Source organism: Phalacrocorax aristotelis, chromosome 11 (assembly GCF_949628215.1).
Source record: "Phalacrocorax aristotelis chromosome 11, bGulAri2.1, whole genome shotgun sequence".
In the NCBI taxonomy this organism is placed as follows: domain Eukaryota; kingdom Metazoa; phylum Chordata; class Aves; order Suliformes; family Phalacrocoracidae; genus Phalacrocorax; species Phalacrocorax aristotelis.
In genome coordinates this window covers 3251935-3265687 of record NC_134286.1, presented here as the reverse complement: position 1 = coordinate 3265687, position 13753 = coordinate 3251935, and the positions used below count along the sequence as shown (strand labels likewise).

The following is a 13753-nucleotide window of genomic DNA, read 5'->3' as shown; positions in this document are numbered from 1 at the left end:
GGCCTTGAGGCGGCGGCGGCGGCGGCGGCGGCGGCGGGCGGGATCCCTTCCCTGGGGCTGGGGCTCCCAAAGCCAGGCCTTATAAACCAGGAAGGAAGCGGTTAATTTCCACTGCGGCCGTCCCCTGGTACCCTGGTTCGGGTGGGGGTTTTCCATAGGAACCCACCAAAGTCTCCGCTATTCTGTCAGAGGTACTGTATTAATACTCCGGTTTTCACACGGGGCTTCATTAGAAATTTATATTTTTCACACTCTATTAGGTGATATAACTGCTTTATTAATGTGCGTTAGTGATAATACATGATATCTTACATTAATTTGGTATTAAAATACCCTTAACAAATGGTTTGGAAATCAGAGCTAACATTGCAAAAATGCAAGAAATATTCAGTTTTTCAAGATTATAGGGAAATTATGTTGGTTTGTGCAGTGCTTTTCTCTTAGTATATTTTAGCGTTCAAAAAAAGCTGTTCAAGCATCTCTTGAGATTGAAGTCCTCCATTTAGCCACAAAACACATCTAGTACGGACAGAGGCAGTGCAAATTTAATCCAGTCTTGCCACTACTTGTATCAGAACTTAATCTGGGTGGTTTTTTTTAGAAGTTGTCCTTTAGTATGTTAAAATTCCTCAACATCAGTAGTGGTTTATATAAGATGGATTCTCTAGATTACATATCTCTAGGGAAAAAAAGTTATAACTTTTTGCAGCCATATTCAGAGTTTGAAATGTACCCTAAGTGTGTTGATATCAACGGTATCTTAAACAGTAAAAAAAAAAAGTTAACATGAAGCATATAGTCCTCCTCTAATAGAAATCCACTGACTTCAGTGGAGACAGTGAAGTTACAACAGGAATATCTTTTTTCCGTAGAAGATGAACTAGGTGTAGCTTTGACAACGGCTGTAAATGTTTTTCTGAGCCGAGAATACTGAAGTGTTTTCGTGTTAAGGGAAAGACGATGGTCTGTTTTTAGTCTGCTTGCTAATATCACCAACATGTTTGCAGTCTTCCAGACAGCTCCAAATAAGAGAGCCCGCTCAAACCTTTGTATCACTGTGACAAACTTCAAAGCAAAGCTACAAGAAGAAAGTACCTTGAAGAAGTGCCTGTCAAACATGTTTCTCCCCAGCCAAGGGAAAGGATGATTTCATACAGAGACTTGTACCACCAGAACTAGACGCAGCTTCCTCCCTGTGGAAGAGTAAACTTTGTGAGGATACGGATGTTTGTTTGGGTAAGACTTAACTTTTAGCTGCTGAAAAACAGAGAGGATTGTTAAAACAGGCGCCCCATCTGCATAAGTGATCTCTTCAGCTCACCATCATCAGTTTGGTAAACAGGGGAACAGTGCAGAAAGATCTGTCGTTACCAATTCTTCTGCACAGAATTCCTCCAGGAACAACTATAAAGTCCTGCTAAATCCAGAATTGACTGGACAGTGTAACTAAATTAAGGAGAAACAGGAAAATATCTTGCAGGAAGTCTATTTGAGTTTCACATGCACCTTGTTACCTTCAGAGGGGATCCAGTTGCACTGGGCAGACAATTCTACACTCAGAACGTATTCACTCGATTCAGTTTTCCAAAACATAGGGCTTATAGTATCCACAGCCACAGGGTCAAGGTGAGAATTTCTGAAGGCAAAACTAGACATTCTCTTTCTAAAATATGTTCCAACTTAACAGAAATCGTCAGTGCGATGCCAAAATCATTACGTGTGTCTCAATGGCCTGTATTATGTAGGTATTATATAGATCAGCCTACATTTTTGTAACTCCTCTTTTTGGCCCTAACATCTTTGCATTTATGAATTTTAAAATTTGAGCAGCTGTTAACACTAGCATCTTTTCTTCTAAGAAAACAAAATATTAGAACATTTTTTACTACAATATGTTTCATTTCCTGTCAATATATCCATATTCGTTTATATACAATATAATTTATATTTGCCTTTCCCCTTCTTCTAGTAAATAAATGGAAAATATTTATTTGATAAAAACAGAAAAAGTGTTCAATATACTTCCTCTGCAAGAATCATATAACCACTTACAAGCAATAAACCATCTGCTTCTCACTACATTAGATAAACCATACTACTTTGAAAAAACCCAGTAATAATGGGAAACTTGACAACAGTAATAAAACTTCCAAACTATTGATACCATATTCCCTCGTTACTCATTATTTGCTGGCTGGAAAGTTGGCTCTGAAACAAAATTGCCTGTTGATTTTCCTAATTCATTCAGGGAACCTGGTCTGTATATTCTGTGTAACGTTTATTGTTCGAAGAAAACAGACCAGCAACGTTGCAAATGGGACTTGGTTTGCCATTGAGGGATGCTCACTGTGGTGGTAGAGGAGAGACAAGCTCAAGTTCAAGCGTCCAGGAGAGCACGGGAGTGTAATCCAGGCAGTGATCTAGAGGGGTACCCCACTGAGAAATGGCATTTTATTCTTTTGCGCGTCACCATCATCTTCTCCATCATCCCATGGCAGGATTTGCCTTACAGAAATATTAGAACATGGGCTTAAATATTAAAAGAGTAGTTTTGCCTTGCAGAGATATCTGACGGGGTCACTCAGGATGTGCTGGCAAGGAGAATGCCAGATTCACAAAATCACAACAATTATTATTATGCCGTCTTCATTTTTCTGTGTGATTCTCGGTCCAAGCTTGTCTTTCCTGTTGCCAAGTGACTGGTGACAGGCGAAGCTTTTCTTGAAGGCATTCTCAAGATGTTTTTTTCTTTATCTTAGCATCTCTGCAAAGCCCTGCTATTATTAGGTCTTTCTAATGCCTTGGTTAAAACCTCAGAGATTATGCTCCTACTTTATACTCCAACAGCCTCTTCATTCATGATGTTTAGTTAGACTAAATATTTGCTGGGAGGACTGGCTGTGCAGTGACTACAGAGACATTCCCAGCGCGTGACTGGAGCCAAATTTTTTGTTGCCTTAATATTGTGAACAGAAAAAAAGGTATAATAACCTGAAAGCTAGAAAAAGAAAATTCATGTAGGCCGCTGATGCCTGCCAGACTAACCTAACATCAAAAGATTCGCTGCAGCTGTCACCGTGTTTACTCCAGAGAATTTAATACGTGAAGCTTCCTATACTGCCCTTGATAAGTCTGTGAATGACTGGTGGATGAAACTCCGGGTTTAAATGCAGAGCTGGAAGTTTTTGATCCTCTCTATAGTAATACACTGACACAAGTAAACACAAAAGAAGGATGCAGAATGAAAAGGTCTCTTCCCTTCAGCTTGTCTCCCCAAATTAACTTGCTCTGACGTTTAAAGAGGCCAAGAAGATGATGGTGATACGTCCTGTCATGTTTGCCACTACACCCCAGCAGCATGCTCTTTACTGTTAACCAGGAGCCTCTGCATTAGCAACCAGTTTTCCTCCTGTAATTCACTTGTCAGGACTCTTCCTTTGCTCTTTCCATTCCATACAGCTCTGCCCTCTCTTACATGCAATGGTCGCTTAGGAAGCAAACAATATCGTGTTTTCCTTTTCTCTTAAAAATGCACTTGGACAACTTGAAACCATTTTAGATGGTGACAATACATGCTCTGATCAAGCAGAGGTAGACATAAACTAATTACCAAGAACCGGAAAGCTCTGTAGCTGTGTTTCAGGGTCAGCTTTCATTTTTCTCTCACACTCCTGCAGTCACAGATTGCATGAGCTCAGCTCCAAAAGGAAGACCTGCCTCCCAGAAGCCTTGTATATACCAATAGCTGTTAGAACCCCCCTGCCATCTGCAGCTCCTCCTCCCGGCCCACGGCGTTTCCTCCCTTCTGTCAGGTCTCTTGACAGCTCTGCAGCCAGACGTCGTCCTTTTGTTCCCTGTGAGAGGACAGTCTCGACAATACGTCCTTCAGCCAACAAAGGCCATCCACAGCCCTGGTGCTAAAATTTGGGAGTAGTCTTTTGTTCTTTCCTTGTTTCAAGGGTCTTCAACAGTTACATCAATTCTTCAAATGCTCTCTAGTTTCTGATGATATCCAGACTACTGAGCGTTTCCTTAGGACCTGTGTCCTCCAAAGCCTTATAAGAGCTTTTATTTTTTTTCAGGTCTCTGTGAGGAGTCTGTCTTCTCTTTCACAGACCCTTCAGAGTAAGAGAAACCTGCATTTTTAGAGCTTCTCTTAATGGGGCTTGTGTTTTGCCTATAAAAATGATTAGGAATGCTCCCAAATGGCTGCAAGTATCAAAAAGCCAATACTAAAAAAGGAGCCAAGACACATTTAACACAGATGACCATGACTGAGCCTTGCCCTTGGAGTCCCACAACGTGTCTGTCAGCAATTCCCCATGTCACTGAGTTTTACTATTTTTGTTCCTCAAGTTTCTGTCAGTTTCCCAGTTGAATTCAGTCCACCAGCTGCAGTACATCTCTGAAGGAAAACATCTCCTGCAGTTCGAGCTGTTGTGTTTTTGTTTTTAAGTTCAGTGCAGTAGCAGCAGCAGCAGCCATTTTTGGCTACAAAACCTCTCAGTAGGTGGTTAACTCTGTGAACCAGTGCTGTGAAAATGTGAGACAGACAAGAAACCTGTTAAGAACTTGACCCTTATTTCGCGGTCCCTGTAGGCAAGGTCCTGTGCCTTCTGTCTGGAAAAGCTCAATGATTTTAGTGACTATTTCATTCTATTTTCAGAGTGGATTCAGCTTCCAGTCCTCATGCCTTCTTTGGTCTGCTTTTTATTATTAGGGAGATTGAAATAAACCATCATAAATGTAGCTCAAAAACTTCTCCCTAGGTGTAGCTGAGCCCAGGGCTCCCACTGCTTGACTCAGCTCATATTCCACCTCCTCGCTCGCTTTGAACTTGGTGCCAATTTCCTCTTTTATTTGGGACAGGTGATGTGAGTCCGGAGACAGCGCTGCAGCACGCAAGCAGCCGCAGCACCAGAGAGGGGTAAGAGGGGCCGGCTGAAGGCAATGTTGCTCACACCTGCAGCACCAAGCTCATTTAAATAAAAATCGAAGCTGTATATTCCACTATTATCTCGCTTTTCATCATAGTTCCTCCAAGGCTTATCTCAGGATAATAAGTTTTTATCATATAAGCTACCCATTTAACATCTTCTTAGCTCTTTGGTGAAGGGGAGTAACTGTGCAGGTGTCTTAAATTAATTTGAAAGAATTAGAAAAAATATTGATTTCATTCCTCTGTCTGTAAAAATATTAATACTAGTTCCATCTATTATTTATAAATTCATTTTGCATTCTAAACTAAAACACACACCACTGCTTATGTTTAATCCTGCCTGCACATGTTTCTGGTGTGCCACAGAAAAGTGCCACATCCTCAACATTTCTGCATCGTATCTTTTTAATAAACATCTGCATTTCTACAGTCATGTTTCTTTTTCCGAAAGTTCTTGCACCTTTTGTATAGCTCCCCAATTTTGTTGTATCGCTGCTTCCTCGCACCACATCATCATGAAACTTAGCAGAACATTTTTCATGTTAATTGAATGTTCTGCCCATATATACAGATATTTATAAGCTCCTAGGGGAAAAGCTGTTTCAGTGTTTTTTCACAGCACAATTAATTTTCATATTTGTCCTTTTTCACAGAAAATGGTAGGATAAAAAACAGTTTAGGTGGAAAGCTTCATTGGAAGTTTTTTTCCCTAAAATTCTGAATTACATGATTTCACACTCAAATGAAAATATGTATCATTCTGAGCCATGAAAAAGTGACAGAAAAAAGATTAATTTTAAAATACATTAATTTATTACAAATAACCATGTAAATGGGTTGCTAATACATCTTTGATGAACTTTTCTAGTAGGACATTGTCCTGTTTGTAATTCTAATACACACACTCAACTGTAAAAGTTAATTCTTTTGCTACTAAAATACCACTGGCATCAAAACTTTGCAGAAACTGTGGCTCACTTTTTTGCTCTCTTTCCAGTTTGATCTCAAGAAAAAGGGATCCTTTGGTAATTTTATAACTTCATAGTTTCCCATTTGCTTTACTTTTGTCTCCATAGGCTCCAAGTTTCTTTGCAAATCTTGCTTTATTCAAGCACTTTATTCAAGTTATCTGGAGGACATTTAGCCTGGGCTTCTTTCACGTTCATTCAAATGCTCAAATAAATTTTATGGAAAGAGTTATCAGGGACAGGTTTTACAAATCTAGTAAGAATCCTTTGTTTCAATTCCAAATCTCCAAATAAAACACAATTAAAATGTCCAGAAAGAACGCTTCAGATTTAAAACTTAATTTCAAATCAGTATATATGCAAAAGTGAGGTGTTTTTCTGGAGAGGCTCCTTGGCAGTACTTCAGTCCATGGTCTCAATAGCTGAAGTCACCCTGCTGCAAAAAGAAAGAAGTCTTTGAGAGCTAGTCGTTGGAGTTGCCTAATGAATAGGAAAACTTTATATGGCAATTCTGTCAGTGCAATTATTTTTGTAATTGCACTGAATATTATCTATGAATTTTATCTAAAAGCTGTCCATGTAGTTTAAATAGATAATTTGGAGGCTGGAAGCCTGGTTTTCTATCTAAATTTTTAAACCTTTTTTTTTTTGTGAGCCATGGATACAAGTGTAAGTGGCTACTGAGGACATTTTCAACACTGACAGCTAAGCAAAGATATTTGAATATTTTGGTTTCAGACACTTGCCCAGCTGGCGCAGTGCTGTAGGACGCAGTGTCTGCCTTGAAGAATCTGAAAAGGTCACTGGCTGGCCACCCAGCTGGTGCCTGGTTTTTCCAGGCACACGATCTGACTTTAATCTACTGTTTTGCCACTATTTGTCATAGAAAAGATTTCAAAACTAGAGTACTGTATTCTGGTTAAAGGACATTTTCTAAAAATATCAAACCAAGCTTATTTTCCAAAGACTTTCTCATCTCCACTCTTACCATGCCAGCACAGGCAAGCTCTATTCTCCTGTTATTTAAATGAGTAAGCCATTTGGTTCAACTCCTTCATTTAAGAATAATTTGAAACTTTTCAGCATTTAAGAATAATTTGAAACATAATACATTTTGTAAATATAAAATAAGATTGCAAGTACTCTACGCACATGTAGTGTGGCTTACAAGAACAGTCTTGTGATCTCTTCCCTAAACTGAAGGGGTCTTTTGGCAACCAGCAGTGATCCCGTCATATTGTTAGCTGAGAGAAGAGTTTTGCCTTTTCATACCAAATCCAGATTTGTATTGTTGATTAGATTTGGACGTGTCACTGCTTGCACAGGCCGTGACCCTGCTGGTTGAGATAGCATTTTCAAATTCTTATCACAAATGTATGTCTTGGATAGTAAAATGTTCCTCAGGCAAATAAGTATTTTATGCTGAAAATAAGCATTCCCCTTTGTACCATTTTAGCTGTATCAAGTTAATAGCTCTAAAATATGACTTGATTTTAATCTCAGTTTCCATGCACCGCTTTGCCAGGGTAGCACCTAGAAAGCGATGCAAACTCAGGACAAGCTTTCACGGCCTCACACCAGCTTACCCAGTGCCTGAGTTTACTAAGTCTGAGAGTTTGCCACTTCAACTACCGAGAGAAAAGTGTTTTAACGGAAGCACAAGGCTCAACATTTGCCAGGGCCATCTCTGCAGCGTACTGACATGACGGGGAGAGGATTGGGGTTAGAAAATAACACAGAATTAAACTTCCATTTTCTAGAACTCAGGTCTTCACCCTTTATGGGCCTCTTGCGCCAGTCTTGTGGTTAAAAACCAGTAACTGCTATTTGAGGATTCCTTCCTAATCGGTTGTGACTCTTCTCTTACAGTCATTTCAGCTGGATCATGTTTCCTAGTTGGTTTAGGAAAATAATATAATTGTGTATTAAAAATTATCATAATAAAGTTACTTGTATGTCTATGAAGAGTTTTGTTGCCTGGAGTAAAAAGTCCTTCGGGCTCATGACTTCCCCTTTTCTTCCTACAGGCATAAAATGATGGGCTGTGTCAATCAGAATGTATTAACACCACTTAAGCAAAGCTTAAGGGCCTGGTTTGACTTGGAAAGTGGGTATGTTAATTAGCTTAAATTTGCACGGATTTGACTCAATAGGAACAACTTGACATTTAGTTTGAAAGGTCTAAATGTTTCTGTAGAGTTCAGATAACAATATTGCTGGTAAGATATTCCTTTTTTTCCTTTCCCAAATGACGCTACAAGTACAAAAAGTTCATTTGCAAATGTTTACCTAAAATAAAATGACTTACATGAAGGCCTATCAATGCAGCTGACACAGATCCTGATTAAGTCAGATCTCTGGCAATAGTCTGCCACAGAAGTCGGGCTATTTGCTTTTCTTGAATCCTCCCTGGCTTTAGATGCTTTCAAATCTTTTCTAATCCTTGCTGAAGGGCATAGCTAATTAACCTGGGAATGGTGCTACGCTACTGCTTTTGCAAACTACAATGACATACCTGCACAATATTGAACTGTGTCTGTAGATATATCAAGCAGCTCAGGGAAAAATATGTTTGCGGTGTGGCACAAAGCCACCTTTCTCTCCCCTTTCTAAGACATACAAAGGATATCTCTCTGCACAGCATCAGAGACATGCCGTGTGCCGGGCTGTACCTACAACATCTGACTGATGACACGCTTTATACTTCCAGAGCACATTAGTTCTTCAAGACATCCATCGCCCTGTTTCATTGCCCTGTTTTCCCTTAGCAAATAAAGTGATATTTGGCATCTCCTTTGTAGTCCAGTTTTCACACTGCTGTTAAAAAACAGTGCTTTGAAGTACTGCTTCCTCTGAAATTGTAGAAGTACGATATTGTGTGGACCACTGCTTCACTCTCAGTTTTTTTAAGTCCCAGAGTTAGAAACTGATTAGTTAATGGAGCTTAAGCTCCATGGCTTGCAGCATGCTGCTCCCTTTCATTAGCTGTGAATCCAAGATAAACACAGTGATTTAGGTCCGCTAAGCAAATCCATCAGCTACGTAGCATGACAGGTTGCTGCTGCTTTTGCTTTTGGATCTTTACAGACTGCTAACAGCTACTATTTTTTCCCCACATTATATAAAAAAGCTTGTTTTAATATGATGTGTTAGGGCACAGTGGAGGCGCCTGCTCCCTGGGGGCCAGGAGTAATGGGTGCTCCCCACTGGGCAGGGTCTCACAGCCAGGACTGAGGTGCCCCAGCAGGCTGGCAGGGGGTCCTGGCTTATGGGGTTGGGAGGAGAAAGACTTCAGAAAGACAAGAGTATGTAAGTCCATCTGCTCTTTCCAGGTCCCACTGCACCTCTTCTGATTCAAATTGTTAATTTCAGTGATTTTTTTGAGTCATTGCAGGTGAGCTAAGACACCCTCATCAATCAGCACTGTCCATTTATCCATATACGTACGCACATTTGTTGGGTGCTTATTTACAAATACACATTTGTTTGAATTTTCTATTGGTATTTTTAGAGGAAACCAAGTGCCAAGCTGACAAACTGGCAGGAGATCATAAGCGTTGGTGGTGCAGGCCTCCCTCTGACTCAAAATTATTGCATTTGAGCATATGCTGGAAGGGCGACATACTCCAAACGACAGGTGTCGGCTTCATTTAAGAGAGTGGCCGGACCACACGTGTCGCTGGGCATGGCGCTACAGAGGAAGCAGTTTACGTGTCATTCTCCACATATTACTATCTGCATGTCCCAGTGTATATTTTGCAGTTTTGTATTTATTTAGGAAAAGTCAGTTTTCAGGACAAAGCATATGGCAAATAAGATTCTCTTTAATGCAATGCAGAGTTGCCCAGGTTTTATTCACCAAGTAAAAGAACACAACTCACACCATGGCTGACACTGACATATCCACTAATGTAATGCTGCTGGGTTGTACTTACAGCCATTCCAAGTAATATAAAATATTCTCCTAAAATATATCTGATAATAAAAAGGACATATTAATGAGATTATTGAAACACAAAGCCTTAAATAGGTAATTAATTTTGAAGTTTACTGGTGCTTTTCTGATCTTTAATTCTATTCACTGCATGGAAAAGAATAAGGTGGAATGAGAATGAGCGATGAAGAATTGTATTGGATGAAGCAACCGGATTCCTAAGACTTTAGGGAGAAAATGGATCAAAATGTCCATGTGAGTGTAAAATATATTATTATTTTATAATGAAATGTATGAAATACTGATTTTTCATTGGAAAATACAGAGGTCAAAATTAGTTATTGATACTGATGAGCACTGGTGATTAATATTAATTAAGGTTTCATGGCTGGAAATTCCCTGGACAGCAATACGTTGATAGAGTCAGGAAACTCAGACTCCCACAGCTCATCTTTGGTGCATTAAAACATGATAAACACAGAATTTCTATCATCTAAAACACCGATGGCTTGAAGTACAAATGAGTGGATCACTCTACACGTGAGTTGCCCCTGTTCTTTAATGCAGAACGTCTATTGTCAGCCATTGTCGGGGCCAGGATATTAGGCTAAAAAGGTGTTGATAGGATCCAGCACATCTGTCCTGTGTTCCCGTATTCTTATCTTGCTTTAAAAAGGAGAAAACTCTCTTTCTGCACCCAGTGCTGCTTTCAAGTGCATTGCCGCGGCAGCATTGCCTTATAACGAGCATGGGTGACAGCGGCTGGGCCAGTATCTAAGAAAGATTTGGCATCCTGTCTTAACTCAAAGGAGATAAAAGGCCATTTTCCAGATATGGTTGTTCAAGAAGAAGCATCTATTAGGAACCCAGCAGTGCAAACTGTATTGCCAGTAGATAGATGCAGCGACTGGGAAAAGTATATAACCTCCCCCTCCTCCTAAAAAATCTTCCCTTTAATGTTACATCAGTCTATTTTATCTGGACTGAGATTAAACAAGATTCTATGTATGGAGGAAGTAAAACAGATTGGAAACAATAATGTAATCCTACATTAGGATTTCATTTAAAGAAATTGGTTAAACAAATAGTGATTAATACAAAAGCGCCTGCAAAGCTTTGAAATGGCTGTCTTCTTTCACGAAAGAACAAGTAATTTGCTTTTAAACAAATTCCTCTGTATGTAGATAAAATAAAATAGCAGGGTTAGCGTAGAGGAAAAATTATTTGGCATCAAACCATCAATACTTCAATTTTATTGTTATCTCAAAGGCAGAGATGGAAGATTACTTTGTAAACATATTTCTTAATAGGATAATTTTCTAATGAGTGATAGCAGTTTGTGGCAAGATTTAATCTTACACAGTCTTTTTGCAAAATATATGTGATCCTCTGGGAGTGAACAAAGTAGGATATTTCATCTACAGAAGACAACGGCTCTCCCCCAAGGAGGACACATCACCTGATACGCTTGGTGTCGTGGTTTGGCCCTGGTCGGCAGCCACGCACCACACAGCCGCTTGCTCACCCTCCTCCCACCCCGTGGTGGGATGGCAGAGAGAATTGGGGGAAAAAGTAAAACCCATGGGTTGAGATAAAGACACTTTAATAGGACAGCAAAGGAGGAGAAAATAATAATAATGATAAAAAGACATACAAAAGTGATGCACAATGCAATTGCTCACCACCTGCTGATCGACACCCAGCCAGCCCCCGAGCGGTGATCGCCACCCCCTTGCCAATTCCCCAGTTAATATACTGGGCATGACATCATAGGGCATGGAAGAGCGCTTTGGCCAGTTTGGGTCAGCTGTCCTGGCCGTGCCCCCTCCCCTCCTGGCTTCTCGTGCACCTGGCAGAGCATGGGAAGCTGAAAAGCCCTTGACTTAGTGTAAGCACTGTTTGGCAACAACTAAACCATCAGTGTGTTATCGACGTTATTCGCATCCTGAACCCAAACCACAGCACTGCACCAGCTCCTAGGAAGAAGATTAACTCTGTCCCAGCTGAAACCAGGACACTTGGTCTTACAAAACCTCAGGAATCATGCTGTGCTTTTAGAAATATTCACAAAAGAATATTTTTTTGTGAAATAGTAAAGGATGAAGACGTGTTTTACTATAGACCAGAAGAAAAACCCAAATTCCTGCTCTTCCCATGTTAAAAAAAAAAAAGTAAACTGAGGAACTAACAGTTCAGGAATGCAGCTGATTTTCTACTTCCAAAATATCAAGAGGCGTATGAGTATGACATACAGCCAGATTTCTGAGATGGCAGACAGTGGAGTTAATCGTGATACTGAATGAAAGGTGAGGAAGAATTTAAAAACTTTGATTTTGCAGCCTAAAAATTTGAAGTCAGTGGCGCTCTTTCACAGTGTGGAACACGTGCTTTGTGGGACAGTTGTGGTGTAGCTGCATTAGAAATCCCAGGATTATGCAGGAAAGGCTGCAGCTCTTTGCCTTCTCTTGAATTCCCACCTGCAAACTGATAGATGGATCCATCGAGCATGGATGGAAACTGCCCCTACGATTTCCTTATCTTCTTAGATTTGGTGGTGCCAGAACTGGCATTTTTAGCAGATCTTGCGCTTTTAGAAACATGTGAAGGTCATGTGAAGGATACAGGTTTAGCAAGAGGACTGAAGGGCTCATAGTGGGGTTAATGTTGTTTTAGTAGTTCCATGCTTTCCCTTCGGGAAGTCATTATGGTAAACAGGTTTACCATTTGCTCTTCTACTTCAAAAAAAGATTTCCTCTGAATCCCTCAGATTTTCACCCGTCTTCCACATGAATGTGGAGCTACTGAGGAACATGACATGCTTCGTACTGCAATATTATTTGTATACTTGATCTCATGGCTTTTGTCTTCATCTTTGTTTTTATGATACTGTATCTTTTCAAATCAAATCTAGTCTATATTCTATCATTTCATTTCCTTCCCTTGCTTTGGCTTGCTGTGGCTGGGGAGAAGTTAGCTTGACTAAAGCAAACAAAATAACAGAACCAGGGAGAAACACTTGAAGAAACTGGTGGATGACAGAGATTTCCTTTATTCTCAAGGACTAAGAGCAACCATTGTGCTTATCCTGTTTTTGGAGGAAAAAAGCCCACATTTCAGGCCCTTTCAGGCCAGGCAGGGGTACAGAAAACTGGTGAGGAGCCAGTGACAAGGGGGATAGGCACGAGCTTCAGTGGACAGGCAACAAAGGTGCAGACCCACAGTTAGAAAAGGAGCAGAGGAATGTGTGCTTGTGGGAGACCTGAGCAAACAGGCAAACCTTCTGAATCCCTGGAGAAATACCAATCAAGCAAAAGGAAAGTGCTGCCTAACCTAATAAATGCTTTGAAGATTCCAACCGAACGTTTTCTCAGTTGATTTTCCAAAAAGTCATGGGAAATATAATTGCTTGTGCATCGCCTTTAGGTGAATCACCTTAACAGTTGAATCGGGGCTTGTAGTGCGGTGTTAAATTCCCGAGAGAGGGGCCATACAGATTTGCAGGCCATTTATTCTGATACTTGCTATCACAAATAGACGACTGCATGAGTGAGATGGGAGCCGTACCCGTCTGATTTTGTTCGATGCGTCTCTAGATTGGCCTCGTGATCCTTCAAGTAGTAGAAGGAAAATTGTGAGAATTATAAGGTAGGAAAACTGGAATGGAGCAAGTTTCTATAATGTTCTGAAAAGCAGTAAATCTCTGAAGAGTTCACTCAAACTGAAAATGTACAGTTGCGTCCTGGCCTGTATAGCCAAGAAGCGGAGGCATCCAACGGAAACCGAATGGCTTCAAAAAGATTTACTGGTTGTGGAGTATACGTTTCTATTACTTTAGAAAATAAATACCCCTCCTTTCAGGAAGTCTGTAGTAATGAAGTCTGAAGCAGCAGACTGGTGGACTCTGTACAACAG

At 40.3% G+C, this 13753-nt stretch overlaps 1 long non-coding RNA gene across 1 annotated transcript; it reads left to right on the top strand.

Annotated features, from left to right (window-relative positions):
* On the top strand, window positions 1-8700 carry LOC142063098 (uncharacterized). Its single transcript, XR_012662630.1, has 3 exons — window positions 1-191; window positions 1008-1236; window positions 7935-8700. It is a non-coding gene; the product is annotated as an uncharacterized LOC142063098 (long non-coding RNA).
* The last annotated feature ends 5053 nt before the right edge of the window (window positions 8701-13753 follow it).